Raw genomic sequence first — 17,731 nt, 5'->3', positions numbered from 1 at the left:
TATTGGTAGAAATTACTTAAAAAAAAATAAAAATTAAAATTAAAAAAAAATTAAAATAAAGAAAACATGCTGAGTGAAATAAACCAGTCATAAAAAAGAAAAATACATAGGGTATGATTCCATTTAAATGACGTTTCCAGAATAGCCAAATCCATAGAGGCATTCAGAAACTAGATTCATGGTTGGCAGGGGCTAGGGGAGGAGGGGCGATGAGGAGTCATTGCTAACAAATATGGGTTATTTTTGGACTGATGAGGTCTTCTAAAGCCAGAGAGTAGCCGCACAATTTTGTGAACATACTATAAACAAGGTACTGTAGTTTCTAAATGATGAATTCTACAGTATGTGAATTAAACATAATAAAGCTGCTGTTTTTTAAAAAAGAGAGAGGGGCACCTGGGTGGCTCAGTCGGTTAAGCCTCCAACTTCGGCTCAGGTCAGATCTCACGTTCATGGGTTTGAGCCCCACGTCAGGCTCTGTGCTGACAACTAGCTCAGAGCCTGGAGCCTGCTTCCGGTTCTGTGTCTCCTTCTCTCTCTGCCCCTCCCCCTCTCATGCTCTCTCTCTGTATCAAAAATAAGTAAAACATTAAAAAATAAATAAATAAATAAAGAGAGAAAGAGAGGGGCACCTGGGTGGCTGAGTCAGTAAGCACCCTACTTTGGCTCAGGTCATAATCTCACGGTTCATGGGTTTGAGCCCCACATCAGTGGCTCGCACTGTCAGTGCGAAGCTTTCTTGGAATTCTCATTCTGCCCTCCCCCCCCGCCTTTCTCTCAAAATAAATAAATAAACTTAAAAAAAAAAAACAACAAGTCAGCAGGAGAATGCAGCAGATCCTGGGTGAAAGAAGATTTCTTCAGGAAGAAACCTTTATTTGAAGATGTACTACATGACTCGGGACAAGATTCTGTTCAAACGAATTTAAAATGTTTGGCTTGCAGAAGTAACCATCACCATCTGTGAAACAAACACTGAAAATATTCCCCACTTCCTTGAGACCCTTTTGTGTGAGCTTATTTAGGTTAGCACGTCTTGCGTTTGGGAGAAAATTGGTTTTGTCCTGAAGACAAATCATTTTGCACATTATGCCTTGATAGTGGGAGAGACAATGCCTAGTTTTTAGAAAGCTTATTTTACTCAGACATTTGCAATTTAATAAAAAATATGAATGTAGAGCAGCTAGGGAAAAAAACCCATAGCTCTCATTTTTCTTTTATGTGATGAAAAAATTGTTCAAAATCATGCCAATATGAACATGTGTAGCCATCAGAGTATTTATGAATTCCCAGGAAGGATCAATATTCCTGCCTGTATGACGTGTTGGTCCCTTCTGGCTGTCAGCACATCTACCAATAGCTCCTCCACCTCTTACCATCACCTTCATGTTGCCTGCCTACCTTTATTTATTTGTTTATTTACTTACTTACTTAATGTTTCCTTATTTTTGAGAGAGAGAGAGAGAGAGAGAACACGAGCTGGGGAGAGGGAAGAGGCAGGTTGGGAACAGAGGATCTGAAGTGGGCTCAATGCTGACAACAGAGAACCCAATTTGGAGCTCAAATTCATGAACTGTGAGATCATAACCTGAGCCAAAGTTGTATGTTTAACCCACTGAGCTGCCCAGGCATCCCATGTCTACCTATCTTTAGGGTTCAGATGTAGCCTCCTATTAGAGCTTCCTGTCCCCCAAGCTAGGTCAGCCCCTCTGAAATCCAATACTAAAAGCTGTACACATATGCATCAGACTGTACTGTAAATCATGAGAATGTGAGTGTTGTAGGCTAATGTTGAAAAGACCACCAAAGCCGAATTGAGGCGAGGCAAAACTTTATTTACAGCTGGGCCAAACCTGAACCCCAGATGGTAAGGAGCAGAGAATTACTCCGAACAAAGGAAATTATATAGACATACAAAGGATTCTATTTTAGCCAATTACATTATGACACACCAATCACCAGTTTGGGCGGGAACCTATCAAGTTAGTTCTTTGTTCATCTAAAATGACCAATCATAGTGGGACAGTGACTAAGCAATTTTCTGTAGGCGTGGCCTTGACAGACCTTAGAAAAAGGGGCTGGGGAATGGTTTGCAACAAATCATCCAGTACATTCCATAAGCAAGTTAACCCATTACATTCCAGAAGAAGTTTAACTCATTACATTCTATAAGCTAACCTACAACAGTGTGCTCCTTGAGGGCAAAAAATATCCCTTTTTCTTCCCTGTAATGCCACCCAAGGAGCATAGCTCCTGACCCTGGTAGTTATTCCATTCATGACTATTCAGTAAATGGATGAATGAATGAGTTACCTGCGGGAAGATTTTTCTCTCCACCACTTCTCAAAAAAGGTTTTATATTATATAGACCTTTCTGGTGATCTATTTTCCGTTACTTGTTGTGTGGCTGACACCTATGGTGAAATCAGATCCTATATTCTTCTTAATGAAGTGCAGAGATTCCCAAAGAACAGTGCTGGTTCTGGTCCATCCACAGATCCGTCACCTGCCAGCTGCACAATGGAAAAAATACGAGCATGCATTGAGTTTTCATGGAGCTAAATTGACACTTGCTTTTTCTGAGATCATTTCCTTCCTACTATTTTGGTTCTAAAAGGTTATTCATTTATGAACTGGTGAAGTAACTAAAAGGTGACATGCACATGCATACACACGACATATGTGAGATATACATAACAATACAGGACATTGACATATATAGTACATATTTATTTAATATTAATATGAATAGCATCATTCCAAAAACAAGAAACCTGTGGTGCCTGACCAGCTCGTTTGGTAGAGCATGCTCACATGCTCACATCTCAGGCTTGTAAGTTCGATCTTTACGCTAGGTGTAGAGATTACACAGAAAGGAAATCTTAAAATATATACATACAACATGCATACAAGAAACCTGTTTAAGAGGCAAAGTGTTTATTTGGGATCAAAGAATTGCAATTTGGGGTATATAGATTTAGATAGAAACCCATCTAGTTTCCTTTAATTACAGAGGATTGACTCAGGGTATTATGGGGAAAAAAAGAAATTAGGTAAATTAAAAAAATAATGTTTATTTAGTTTTGAGAAAGACAGAGACAGAGCATGAGCAAGAGTGGGACAGTGAGAGAGAAAGATACAGAATCTGAAGTGGGTTCAAGGCTCTGAGCTGTCAGCACAGAGCCCAACACCAGCCTCAAACTCATGAATGAGACCATGATATGGGCCGAAGTTGGATGCTTAACTGACTGAGCCACCCAGGTGCCCCATTAGGTACATTTTAAAAACTTTATTATTGGAGCCAAGATGGCAGAGAGGAAGGGAGCTCTGTAATCTTTGTCTGCCCCATCTATCGAACTGAGAAGGACATTACTCTTGTCTGCAAGAGTGGAAGGAGAAAATACAAACTCTAGAAAGAAGACAACCTCAAAGATGCCTGAGTGAGTGAGAACTGGGGAGATTGGAAAACGGGCCAGCCCGAGATGGGCAGGAGAGGTGGGAGCCCCAGCCCAACATGGGGTAAGCAGGCGGAGCCCCTGAGAGACAAAGGGAAGAGAAAGAAAAATCAAACACGCTCATAGTACTGTCTCTAGGGAAGAGATAAAGAATGTTTAAGCCCACATGGAGAGAAAAACTCTCACTCCATATATAACCGCTGGGCAGCGCAAATCCCGAACCGGGGTGGCACAAGGGAAAGAACAGCTTCAAGCCTTGCACCATCCCGGCAGGGCGTTGGTGGCTGCTGCAGTGGCAGCCCCAGGGGCGCTCACTTTGGCCTCGGCTGCGTGAGTGGGAGCACACACCTCATTTACACAGCGGATCTCGCCTCCAGCATTGGCCGCGCGAATTCCAAATCCCGGGTGCAAACAGGGAAAAAAATAGCCCCCACCACTAAGCAATCCTGGCAAGGAGTTGGCGGTGGTGGAGGCAGGGGTGCATGCTTCAGCTGCAGGAGCCCGCAGCCCATTTCCGGCAGCACCAGGCGCCTCGGGCAGCAGCAGCATGAATCCCTGCCAGTGCCAAGAGAAACTGATCCCTCCCCCAAAGCGATTACGATCCTGACTGGGAGCTGGGAGTTGGCGGTGGTGCCTGTAAGGGCATGCACTTCGCCTCCTGCTGTGCACCTCACCTCAGGCAGCACACCTCGCCTCAGGCAGCAGCAGCGCAAATCCTGGCCTGCGCCAAGATAAACTGAGCCCTCCCCCTACATGATCGCTATCCTGGCTGGGGGCTGGGAGTCTCCGGTGGTGTCTGTGAGGGTGTGCACCTTGCCTCCAGCAGCGGCAGCACAAATCTCTGCCAGCACCTAGAGAAACTGCTCCCTCCACCTACGAGATCCTGACTAAGAAGCCAGCCTCCAAAGCAAGTACATCTCATCTGTGGTAGCATAAAAGTGCATGGACTAGGATTTTGAAGTGAGGCGGGCCTGGAAAATACAACTTGGCTCAGCTGCAGCCCAAGGAGATTGGACTCATTAGAGTGTCCAGCAGCGCTTAGTTCCAGTGGAGCTTGGGGCACCACCATTCTACTATCTGTAGCCACCAGGGCTGGGCCTCTGAGAGCAGCCCCCGAGACCTACTACACCAAACCAGGCCTATCCACAAGGGGGCTGCTTTTTTTGTACTTATTTTTTATTATTATTACCTTTTTTACTTAAAATTTTTTTTTAATTTTTACTCCTTATTTTCCTTTCCCCTTTCTCCCTTTTTTATTCTTTTTTCTTCCAATCCAGATATATTCTCCTGTATCTCATCCTTATCTCTCCCCTCAACTGGTCATACACTTTAGACTGTCCATAGTAGTTTGTTGTCTCTGCCCCCCTTTATTTTTTTCTTCCCTTCTTTTCTTCTCTTTCCTCTCCATTTTCTTTCCTTCCTTTCCCGATTTTATTTGTTTGTTTGATTTGTCTGTGCGTTTCTGTGCTTCTGTTCCCTCTGTGTTTGTCTGTCTGTTTTCCTTTTTAGAGATGCCCCAAGAAATAAGCCAAAGTGTGCATGAAGGCGAGTAGGGAAATAAAATATTCAAAGGCACAACAAGAGAAACTGAGAGACACCATTAAAAGAATATTTCCTGAAATCACAGGCTCTGGACAGTCAAAAAGCCTCCTTTAACAGAGCAATATTGACAGGTACACAAAACACAACGAGCTTTTTAAAACTGACAAGGGACATAAAACTAGCCAAAATGACAAAACAAAGGAACTCTCCCCTGAAGAACCTCCAGGAAGAAGTCACAGCCACAGAACTGCTCAACACAGACCTAAACAACATCACTGAACAAGAATTTTAAAACCTTGTCATAAAATTAATTGCTGGGGTTGAAAAAAGCATCAAAGAAGCAACTGAGACAATGACTAAGAACTTTGAAAATAGGTGTGATGAGTTAAAAAAAAAGGCTATAAATGAGGTGAAATAAAATGGAGGCAGCAACCTCAAGGATTGAAGAGGCAGAGAGAAGAATAGGTGAATTACAAGATATAGTTATAGCAAAAGAGGAAGCTGAAAAAAAAAAGAGAGAAATAGATCCAGGAGTGGGAAAGGAGAATTCAAGACCTGAGTGATACAATCAAATGGAACAACATCTGTATCATAGGAATTCTGGAAGAGGAAGAAAGAGAGAACGGACCTGAAGGGATACTAGAACAAATTATAACTGAGAATTTCCCAAATCTGGGGAAATAAATAGACATTCAAATACAAGAGGTACAAAGAACCCCCTTAAGACATAATTTGAATCGAACATTGGCACGACATATCATAGTGAAACTGGCAAAATATAATGATAAAGAATTCTGAGAGCAGCTAGGGAGAAAAGGGCCCTCATGTACAAAAGGAAACTTATCAGAATGGTTACAGACCTATCTAATGAAACTTGGCAGGCCAGGAAGGAATGGCAGGAAATCTTCAATGTGATGAACAGAAAAAACATGCAGCCAGGAATCCTTTATCCAGCAAGCCTGTCATTCAAAATAGGAGAGATAAAGGTGTTCCCAAATAAAAAATTGAGAGATTTCATGAACACCAAACCAGCCCTACAAGAAATCCTAAGAGGGACTCTGTGAGGGAATAGTTGCAAAGAATACAAGGTGCCAGAGACACACTATAAACATGAATTTCACGGAGAACACAATGACTCTAAACCCCCATTTTTTAATAATAACACTGAATGTAAATGGACTGAATGCTCCAACCAAACAACACAGGGTAGCAGAATGGATAAAAAAACAAAGTCCATCTATTTGCTGTCTACAAGAGACTCATTTTCGACCTGAAGACACCTTCAGGTTGAAAGTAATGGGATGGAGAAATATCTATCATGCAATTGGAAGCCAAAAAAAAGGCAGAGTAGCCATACTTATATCAGACAGACTGGACTTTAAAATAAAGGCAGTAACAAGAGATGAAGAAAGACATTATATAATAATTACAGGGTCTCTCCATCAGGAAGAGCTAACAATTATAAATATCTATGCGCCAAATTCGGGAGCGCCCAAATACATAAAACAATTAATCACAGACAGAAACAATCTTATTGATAAGAATGTGCTAATTGCAGGGAACTTCAATACTCCACTGACAGCAATGGATAGATCAACCAGACAGAAAATCACGAAAGAAAAAATGGACCTGAATGACACATTGGAACAGATGGAATTGATAGATATATTTAGAACTCTGCATCCTGAAGTTAGGAAATTCACCTTATTCTCGAGTGCACATGGTACATTTTCCAAGATAGATCACATACTGGGGCATAAAGCAGCCCTCCATAAGTATAAAGGAATAGAGATCATACCATGCACACTTTCAGATCACAATGCCGTGAAACTTGAAATTAACCACAGGATAAAGTCTGGAAAACCTCCAAAAAAATGGAGGTTAAAAACCACCCTACCAAAGAATGATTGGGCTAATCAGGAAATTAGAGAAGAAATTAAAAAATATATGGAAACAAATGAAAACGAAAATACAACAATCCAAAATCTCTGGGACACAGAAAAGGCAGTCCTAAGAGGAATCTATATTGCAATCCAGGCCTATTTCAACAAACTAGAAAAAGCACAAATTCAAAATCTAACACAGCACCTACTGGAACTAGAAGGGGAGCAGCAAGAGCATCCTAAACCCAGCAGAAGAAAAGAAATAATAAAGATCAGGGCAGAAGTAGGTAATATAGAATCCAAAAAAACAGTTGAGGAGATCAATGAAACCAAGAGTTTGTTCTTTGAAAAAATAAATAAAATTGATAAACCTCCAGCCAGGCTCCTCAGAAAGAAAAGAGAGAACCCAGATAAACAAAATCATGAATGAAAAAGGATCTATTACAACCAATCCCATAGAAATACACGAAATCATCAGAGATTACTATGAAAAATTATATGCCAACAAACTGGACAACCTAGAAGAAATGGACAAATTCCTAAATGCACATGCACTGCCAAAATTCAAATGGGAAGAGATAGAAAGCATGAATAGACTGATCACCAGTGAAGTAATTGAATCTGTTATAAAAAATCTCCCAACAAATAAGAGCCCAGGGCCAGATGGGAAGAGCCTAAATGTCCATCACCTGATGAGTGGATCAAGAAGAAGTGGTATATATATATACAATGGAGTATTACATGGCAATGAGAAAGAATGAAATCTGGCCATTTGTAGGAAAGTGGATGGACCTCAAGGGTGTCATGCTAAGCAAAATAAGTCAGGCAGAGAAGGACAGATACCATATGTTTGCACTCATAGGTCTAACAGGAGAACAGGAGAAACCTAATGGAGGATCAGGGAGAGGGGAAGAGGGAAAGAGAGTAGGGGAGAGAGAGGGACGCAAAACTTGAGAGACTATTGAATACTGAAAATGAACTGAGGGTTGAAGGGAAAGGGGAAGGGGGAAAAGAGGTGGTGGTGATGGAGGAGGGCACTTGTGGGGAGAAGCACTGGGTGTTGTATGAAAACCAATTTGACAATAAACTATTTTTAAAAAACTATTATTGAGGTATATATAATGTTATGTTAGTTTCATATGTAAAACCTAGTAATTCAACAATTCCATACGCTATGCAATGTTCACCTCTATAAAATGTAGTTGCCATCTATTACCATCCAATGTTATTATAAATTTATTTATTGATTACACTCCCTATGCTGCACTTTTCATCTCCATGACTTATTTTAGAACCAGATGCTTATACCTCTTAATCCAATTTGCCCATCCTTGCACCCACCTTCCCTCTGGCAACCAATAGTTTGCTCCCTGTATTTATGTCTGTTTTTGTTTGTTTTGTTTTTTAGATTCCACGTGTAAGTGAAATCATACGGTATTCGTCTTTCTCTGACTTAGTTCACTTAGCATAAGACTCTGTAGTTGCTGCAAATGACAAGATTTCATTCTTTTCTATGACTAAGTAAATTCCATTGCATATGTGTGCCACATCTTCTTTCTCCATCTATGGATGGATACTTGGGCTGCTTCCATATCTTGGGTATATAAATAATGCTGCAGTAAACATAAAGGTGCATATGTCTTTTTGGATTAGTGTTTTCCTTTTCTTCAGATAATTACCCAGTAGTGGAATTACTGGATCATATAGTATTTATGTTTTCAATGTTTGGAGAAGCTCTATACTGTTTTCCACAATGACTGCACCAATTTACATTCCTACCAACAGTGCACGAGGGTTCTCTTTTCTCCACACCTTGCCTACACTTGCTATTTCTTATCTTCTTGATACTAGCTATTCTGACTGGTATGGGGTGATATCTCACTGTGGTTTTGATTTGCATTTCTCTGATGGTGAGTGATGTTGAGCATCTTTTTACATGTCTCATGGCCATTCATATATCTTCCTTGGAAAAATGTTTATTCAGACTCCTTTATCCTCCCTCATTTTTGGAGATAAGGATGCTCTTTTTGGGGCACCTGGGTGGCTCAGTTTGTTAAGCCTCTGACTTTTTTTTTTTAATGTTTTTAATTTATTTTTGAGAGAGATACAGCACGAGCAGGGAAGGGTCAGAGAGAGAGGGAGACACAGAATCCGAAGCAGGCTCCAGGCTCTGAGCTAGTGGTCAGCACCGAGCCCGACCCAGGGCTCGAACCCACGAACCGTGAGATCATGACCTGAGCCGAAGCCAGACGCTCAACTGATTGAGCCACCCAAGCGCCCCTAGCTCTGACTCTTAATATCAGCTCTGGTTGTGATCTCTCTGTTGTGAGACTGGACCTTCTGACCCTTGCAACTGCCACCTTGAGCTTCATTTCCCAGGCGGAGACCCCGGAAGTCACTCTCACCCAGAGCTCCCTTCTTGCTAAAAGCTGTTGTAAGGACAAAGTCTGAACCTAACAGACTCCATGACAGAGGTCCCCCTCTGAACTAGGAGGTTTGGGGTCAGTCTCATCAGAACTATTAGGTGATTACACATTTCCCAAGGCAGGAGAGACCACTTTGCGGTATCCAATCAGGAAAGGCCAGCTACCTCTCCCCACATTCCTAAGGGATAGAAACTTTAGATAGGACCCTGTTACCTAATGTTAAAGTTAACCCGATAGTTGCCGAACAAGACCCTAGGCTCACCCTCTAATTGGTTGATTTTAAAGGTACTTTAATGTTGTAATTCGGTCCTGCCAAAAGTAATGAACGCTCTGAACAATGTGTATGGTTAAAGTTGCTGCCAATACTGTTGTACCATTATGATTGGATCACTGTACCTGTGTCACAATTTCTTGTAACTCCCCCTTCCCAAACCCCATAAAAACCCTACTCAGCCTTTGTTCGGGGCTCTCAGTATGGATCCACTGCGTTGGTGAAGGCTGTGAGACCGAACTTAGGCCCGGCGAGCCTAAGCTGTAATAAAACTGCCCTTTGCTTTTGCATGCTTGACTCGGTCTCCCTGGTGGTCTCTGGTTTTTGGGGGTGATATTGAAATCTTGGGCATTACACTGTCATTAGGCCTGATGCAGGCAAATGTGATTTGCATATTACCTCTATACCTGAGTTTTCCTCTGCTCATGTCCTAGGTTTTCAGAGTGCGCCCTAGATGCAATCACAGGTCTCCGTCTCACAGAAAGGTAAGAAGGACATTTGACACACAGAGAAGAAGGACACGTCCAGAAGTAGCAGGGAGAGATCTGAAGATCCCAGCTTTCAAGATTGATACTGTGGCCACAAGCCAAGGAAAGCTAGCAGCCCCCAGAAGTTGGAAGAAACAAAGAGTGGATTCTCCCCTAGAGTCCCAGGAGGGAGAATGGCGCTGCCAATATGTTGATTTCATCCAAGTGAGATGACTTTGGACTTCTGGCTCCCAGAACTATGAGACGATAAATTTCAGTTGTTTTAAGCTACCGGGCTTGTGGCAATCTGTTAGAACAACCACAGGAAATGACTTGATTGTCTCAATCAATTTTCTTGTATTCATACAATAAAATACTCACCAACCCATTATAGATGATCCTGTAGAAGTACATGAAATTATGTGGAAGATGGTTAGTCCTATATTGAGGAAAAAGTTTCAGCTACAGAACAGCACGATTGACTTGGCACATATACAATCAAACATCTTAATTGCAGATTCCAAGTTTGTCACTCTGCCTACTTGCTAGAAGTTATTAGTTATCCCCAAATTAGTCCTCATGGTGTTTTCATAGTCATGTGCAGACATGCCCAGAGAGGCCAAAAGTGGAAGTTGCCCGATGCATACTTTCCCAGCTGAGGTAGGACAATTAATTCTCTGCCTTCTTGTTTTAGCTCATGCTGCAGGCAAGTCCATTTTGCTATTTGGTGCCATGTTTTTCACTTTTTGTTTTGGTGTTCTTTTCTGGTTTAAATGACACTTCCTGTAATGCTGAAGGAGACTAGAGCTCCTAGGTGCGAGAAGACTGTGACGTGCTTTATGGAGAAGATATGTGTGTTGGATAAGCTTCGTTCAGGCAGAGCTATGGGCAGCTGGCCATGAGTTCATTGTTAGTGAATCAACAACATATACTAAATAAGTGGTCTTTAAACAGAAACATAAATAAAATAAGATCATGTATTGATCAGTTGATGAAGATGCTGCAATCAGAGGTTCATAGGAACCTAACCCTGTATTTCCTCTAGGAGCAATGGTTAAATGTTCTATAATTCAGAGTTTGTGGTGACTTTAAAGAACATAACTCCTGTGAATAATTAGAGTCAACTATATATCCACTTAAATAAGTTTGATGTCATACATAAATGTCTACAAGTGCATAGGAAAATCTGAAAGATCATGCAAATGATATACAGATATACAAATGGTGATTATATCTGGGTAAGGAATAGAAATTATAGTCATTGGCATTTTCTCATTTTTGCCAACCTGCATTTTCTAGTTTTCTCATAATGTATTACTCAAATTGTTGGGATTAAAATGGACTAGAGGGGCGCCTGGGTGGCTGGTTAAGCCTCTGACTTTGGCTCAGGTCATGATCTCACGTTCATGGGTTCGAGTCCCGTGTCAGGCTCTGTGCTGACAGCTAGCTCAGAGCCTGGAGCCTGCTTCTGATTCTGTGTCTCCTTCTCTCTCCTCCCCTCCCCATTTTCTCTGTCTCAAAAATAAATAAAACATTTAAAAAAATAAAATGGACTTGATGCATCTTCACACAGAAAATATATTCAATATCTTCTGGTATTTGATCATTTCCTTCCTTCCTTCCATCCTTCCTTCCTTCCTGCTTTCCTTCCTTCCTTCCTTTCTTTCTTTTAATGTTTATTTATTTTGAAAGAGTGAGGAGAACTCTTGTGAGCAAGGAGGTAGGCAGAGAGAGAGAGAGAGAGAGAGAGAATTCCAAGCAAGCTTCTCACCGCCTGCACAAAGCCCAATGCAGAGCTCAAATCCACAAACTGTGAGATTGTGACCCAAACCAGGACCAAGAGTTGGATTCTTAACTGACTGAGCCATCCAAGTGCTCCTTATTTTCAAAGTATAATAAAACATGAATAAGCAAATGAAAAGTTTCTCTTTTTTAAGCCAGAATATGAATTTCAAGGTTTAGTAAGCTGCTTTCATCCATTTTGATGCTGCTTGCCTTTACCCTCAGTCCAGATTTTCCATGAATGAGTATATCTGGAAGTTTATCATTAGCCACTTAAAGCTCATTAAAACAGAACTTGTAATTAAAAACCTAAGCTTTCCTTCCCTGGGGTGAATGGATATATAAGCTGTGGTACCTCTAGATAGATGAATAGAATATTATTCAAAAAGAAATGAACTACAGAGATCCCTGCATGGCTCAGTCACTGGAGCATTCAACTATTGATTTCAGCTCAGGTCATGATCCCGGGGTCGTGGGATCGAGCCCTACATCAGGCTCCTTGCTGAGCGTGGAGACTGCTTGAACTTCTCTCCCTTTCAGTCTGCCCCTCTCCCCCTCTTGTGCACATTTCCTCTCTCTAAAATAAAATTAACAACAAAAAATGTCATCCAGCCGTGAAATGACATGGAGGAAACTTAAATGCATATCGTTAAGTGAAAGAAGCCAGACAGAAAAGGCCAGGGGGCAACTGGGTGACGCAGTCAGTTAAGCGTCCTACTCTTAATCTCGGCTCAGGTCATGATCTCACAGTTCGTGAGTTCGAGCCTGACGTCCAGCTCTGTGCTGATGGCATAGAGCCTGCTTGGTATTCTGTTTCTCCCTCATTTGGGCTCTCTCTCTTGCTCACTCTCTCTCAAAATAAATAAATAAACTTTAAAAATTAGGGGGAAAAGTCCACATACTGTAGGATTCTAACTATAGGACATTCTGGAAAAGAGGAATTGATGGAGACAGTAAAAGGTCAGTGGTTGCCAGGAGCCTGGAGGGAGGGAGGGAGAATTTTTAAGGCAGTGAAAACATTCTGTCTGATACTTCAATGGTGGATAGATGTCGTTACATAAAACCCACAGAATATGCAACTCCAACAGTGAACCAAAATCTGAACTGCGGATTTCAGTTACTGATGTACCAGCTGTGGCTCGTCAGGTGTAACAAATGCACTGTCACAGGAGGGTGGGACACACTGGTCCTTGTCTCTTGGAGTGGAAGAACGAATCTCAGGGACGACAGAGGGTGAGCCAAGCGATCGAGTTTACTGAGGGTAAGTATAAGCTCTCAAAAGGGAGAGAAGCCCAGAGTGGGTTGCCGCGGAGGATTTCTGTCCCTGACTTTTTATTGGGACGCTGTCGGAAAGTGTGTGAGACTTCATGCATGGCGCCTAGCTCGGGCAGGTCTGGAACATGGTTCTCTCACCCTTGCACCTGGGGAGAGTCATGTAGCGCTCCGAGTGCAGGCCCAGAAGGTAACTCTGGGTCAAGATGGAAGGACTGAGGCTGAATTCGTGTGCAGCATCTGCACCTATTTCTTCCACCCCTGCCCCCACCTCGGCGACTACCAGTCTCTTCTTTGTATCTGAGCTTGGTGTCTATTGTTGTTTTAAATGTCTGTTTATTATTTTGAGAGAGAGAGAATCCGCAGTCAGCACAGAGCCTGATACAGGGCTCAGTCTCTTGAACTCTGAGGTTATGACCTGAGCCGAAATCAAGAATCAGACACTTAACCAACGGAGCCACCTGGGAGCCCTGGTTTTTGTTGTTCTGTTGGTTTGTTTGTTTTCTGATTCCACTTGTAAGGGAGATGGTATGGTGTTTGTCTGTCTCAGCCGGCCTGTCTCCGCTTCACCGGACTTCCCCTCAGCAACTCCACACACTCTCGGCTTCTCCAGCCGGCCTGACTCACACCTGCCCCAGGCCTTTTGCCCTGGGCGGTTCCCTCTGCCGGAAATGCTCTCCCATTGGGGTTTTGCAGAGCCAGATCCTTTGTCACTCAGAGCTCATTTTGAATGTGTCTTCCCAGGGCGAGCTCCCCTGGCCACCCAGTTCCCAGCTCTTGCTATTTATTCCATCACCTGGTGCCCCCTCGCCACCTGGGAACTTTGCATATGCGTGCATGTGCATGTTTGTTTCCTGCTGTGTCCACACACTAGGATATAGAGACAGTGTCTGCTTCCCAGGTGTGGGACACTAATCACGGTCTCCTTGTAATCACTAGAAGGAGATTCAGTTCAACAGTTCAACAAAACTGCATTTTCTTTCCTTTTTTGAATTATGCTTCTAATTTGCTATTTCTTTTTTGGCTTCTTGCACAAAAGTATTACTCACATAGACTAGCTTGTGTCAGACTGTGGAAAAATCATATTCCATATCCTCATTGTTCATTCTTTACATACGCCCTATATATATTTTTGCAATTATCTGAGCAAAATTCCAAGAGGATTTTTTAGGAAGGATTTTGAATCAACACTTTATATGGAAGATACAGGAAGAGGAAGAATGTTTTAGGAAGAGCTAAAAATAATTTTGAAAAAGAATACTTGACGGAGATATATGTAAAATAATGTGTGCCTATAGCCTTGGACAAATCTGAAGTGGGATGGGGACTGGTTAAATAAATTAGAGAACATCAGCCCAATGAAATGTCGTGTGGTCATTAGGAAAAAAGAAATAGCTTTCTAGTTGCCAATACAGAAAGATCTCTAGGTGCTAAGTAAATGAATGATACATGAAGCATTCATTTGTGGCCAACTAAGGACATGAGGCATCCGATGACAAGGGTTGTCCTTCCCCACCTTGCTGCCGAGAACAGAGACGCAGAGTCCTAAAGGCTTGACTCGGGGTCTCTGTTCCCACTGGGGGTGCGATGAGACGGGCCACATCTTTATACCAAGAAGAGTTGGAAGTTACTGCGTGATTTCAAGGCTGTGTGAGAGTTGAACATGATTAGGCTTACATTTCTCGAAGATTACACTGGCTGCCGTGTGGACAATAGATTAGAGAGGATTACGGAAGGATTAGCAATGATGCAAGGAGACCAGTTGTGGTAATCCACAGGAGAGATCGTGGTGGCTCCAAATACGGAGGTAGTGATAAAGATGGAGAGAAATGGGTGTATTTGAAAAACACGCACGAGGTAAAATGGACAGGACTCAGTGATAGAAACGGCGGATGTGTGAGGAGGAGACTCCAGAGTGACTTTTAGGCACTGTCAGGCTTGGTTCTTGCCTTCAAGGAAGGGGCAGTAGTTAAACCAATATGATACATGATTCGTGGGCTCAAGCCCTACACTGGGCTCTGTGCTGACAGCTCGGAGCCTGGAGCCTGCTTCAGATTCTGCGTCTCCCTCTCTCAGTGCCCTTCCCCCTCTTCTCTCTGTCTCTCTCACAAAAATAAATAAACGTTAAAAAATTTGTTTTAAACCAATACAACAAGAGCTGAAACTAGTCTACCTAGGGTGAGCGATGATACCTCCTCTCTTCCCCGGCCAGCCCCCTCCCGTCCCCTGTGTTCGCACCTGTGATTTCTACAGCAGAGCACGTCGTCACTCAGGGCTCAGCGCATGAAAATGGACACAGCTTTGTGGAGTGTGTGGTGGGGGAGGGCTGCGGGTTACCACTACACTGCACTAAGTATTTAAAACCTTTTAGCCAACTTGTGAAATGGAGTGGATTCAACATAGGAGGAGCCAAATTAATTACTCATTTTTGAAAAGACATCAGTAAAAAGCATAAGCAGTTAGCAGAATGGCAGAATGTGAGATGTGATATTATAACTGATGAACTAATTAAGTCAGTTCCTTTTTAAGTTTATTTATTTATTGGGGGGGTGAGGGAAAGGGGGAGACAGAGAGAGAGAGCCCAACCTGGAGGCTCAAACCCATGAATTGCGAGATCTGACCTGAGCCAAAACCAAGAGTTGAGCGCTCAACTGACTGAGCCACCTGGGCGCCCCCCCCCCCTTTTTTTTTTTTTTAAGTCTAAAGAGCATAGCAAGGACTAGGGGTGCGTAGGTGGATCTGTCAGTTGAGTGTTTGACTTCAGCTCAAGTCATGATCTCGTGCTTTGTGGGTTCAAGAACCCTGCATCAGGCTCTGTGCTGACAGCTCAGAGCCTGGAGCCTGCTTCAGATTCTGCCTCTCCATCTCTCTCTGCCCCTCCCCCACTCATGTTCTGTCTCTCTCTCTCAAAAATAAATAAACATTTAAAAAAATCTTTAAAAAGAGCATAGCAAGGACTAAAGCTTACTGCCTCTGCTCTGTCACACCTGCTACGTCTCTGGTGAGGACCCCTTCCTTCCTGGGCTCCAAATAACTTGAAAAGCTCCCGTTTACTTTTTTGAGATGAGGCTTAAACAACTCTGCCTCTGGGAAGTTGCTCATGATCCGTCCAAACCAAGAGGACTTCAGTGATGGCATTTATACTGGTTCCAGCTCATGACTGCATTTACACTGCTCCGCACCTGTTTGTGCCCAGCTGTCCCCACTGAGGGCAGGGCACCTTCACTTTGCATCCCACCACCCATGAGAATGCCTCTCTTACAGTCGTATTTCAGTCGAAAATCCTTTTGGAGTCAAAGTGATCATAAGGATGAAAGAGAAAAAGAAAAGAGGAAAAGGAAATGTTAATCAGTTATTGTTTAATAAGAAATTAAAAATATCAATAAGTAAAAACTTATTGAGGTACACAAAGCACATTTTGTTCGACTCAAATTAGTTGGTTTCAGGGGAAAAAAAAAAGTGCCAGACCTTGGACGCAGAAGTACTGGTTTTGACACCTGATGTTGCTTATCCTGCTGGGATTTGGTTTCTCATCTGTTAAGAGAGGAGGGTTGGGCCACATCTGTATGGTTCTTTCCAGTTCTGAAGAGTCTGGACAGCAAGTTGGGATGTCAGGAAGTCTGAGTTCCTATTCTATTCAATTGCCAAACCCTCCAGCCAGATCCTGTGTTCAGCCTGGGGGGTAAGGGTGGGGGGAGAATGATGACTCAGAGCATTTTGCCCTTTGTGCGCACATGATATTTACATGTTTCCAGAAGTCAGAACTAGATGCCCTTTTATATGGTAAATGTCATTCTGCCTGCTATCCCTTTAATCCTGTACTTCACTCAACGTCATTTCTTCTAGGTTGATCTCCTATGTTTCCTTTTTCAAGGTAAGCAGATATGCATATGTTTTCTTATTTTCCTCCTTAAGCAGAATGTAGCTTTCTACGTATGTTCTTTTGCACTTTGCTGTTAACAGTATCTCTGAGAAATTGTAACATAGAGATCTTCCACATTCTTTTTTATAGCTGAGTACTTCTCCACATAATGTGTGTATGAGTATTTAACCAATCTCCTGTTCTTACATGTGTATTTTCATACTGCTGGAGAGAGATCTTCAGAGTCTGTGCATTCTGAAAGACTTCCACACTTGTTGCAAACTTGCCCTCCAGAAAGCTGTTAAGTTATGCTTCCACTTCTAGTGCTTTCGATCATGTAATATTTTTTTTTAAATGAGGGGTGCCTGTGTGGCTCAGTTGGTTAAGCATCTGACTTTGGCTCAGATTGTGATCTCACAGCTTGTGGGTTCAAGCCCTGCATCTGTGCTGACAGCTCAGAGCCTGGAGCTGTAAGGATGCAGGTCTGAAACTGACTCCATGAAACAATAGAAGGGCACACATTGCCCAAGGCAAAAGGGACCACCCTTGTAACATTCTAAGGGCAGGCCTAAAGATGGAGGCTAAGACTAGTCACGCCCTACGTGAGGGTCCTGGGCCCACTCTGTGATTGGTCAATACTCTAAATGTTGTGATTGGGTCCCACCAAAAGTAACAAATACTCTAGGCAATGTGAATGGTTAAACCTGCTGTCAATAATATTGTATAATAATGATTGGATCACTGTATTTCCTGTAACTCCCCCTTCCCAAA

At 42.6% G+C, this 17,731-nt stretch overlaps 1 long non-coding RNA gene across 1 annotated transcript; it reads right to left on the bottom strand.

Moving 5' to 3' along the window:
• Positions 1 to 1,814: 1,814 nt before the first annotated feature.
• LOC115276666 lies at positions 1,815 to 17,322 on the bottom strand. Its single transcript, XR_003902048.1, has 2 exons — positions 16,567 to 17,322; positions 1,815 to 2,513 (listed from the first exon to the last, which is right to left on the bottom strand). It is a non-coding gene; the product is annotated as an uncharacterized LOC115276666 (long non-coding RNA).
• Positions 17,323 to 17,731: the final 409 nt, after the last annotated feature.

This window comes from Suricata suricatta, chromosome 13, assembly GCF_006229205.1.
Source record: "Suricata suricatta isolate VVHF042 chromosome 13, meerkat_22Aug2017_6uvM2_HiC, whole genome shotgun sequence".
Classification (NCBI taxonomy): domain Eukaryota; kingdom Metazoa; phylum Chordata; class Mammalia; order Carnivora; family Herpestidae; genus Suricata; species Suricata suricatta.
This window is presented reverse-complemented; position numbering and strand designations above follow the sequence as displayed.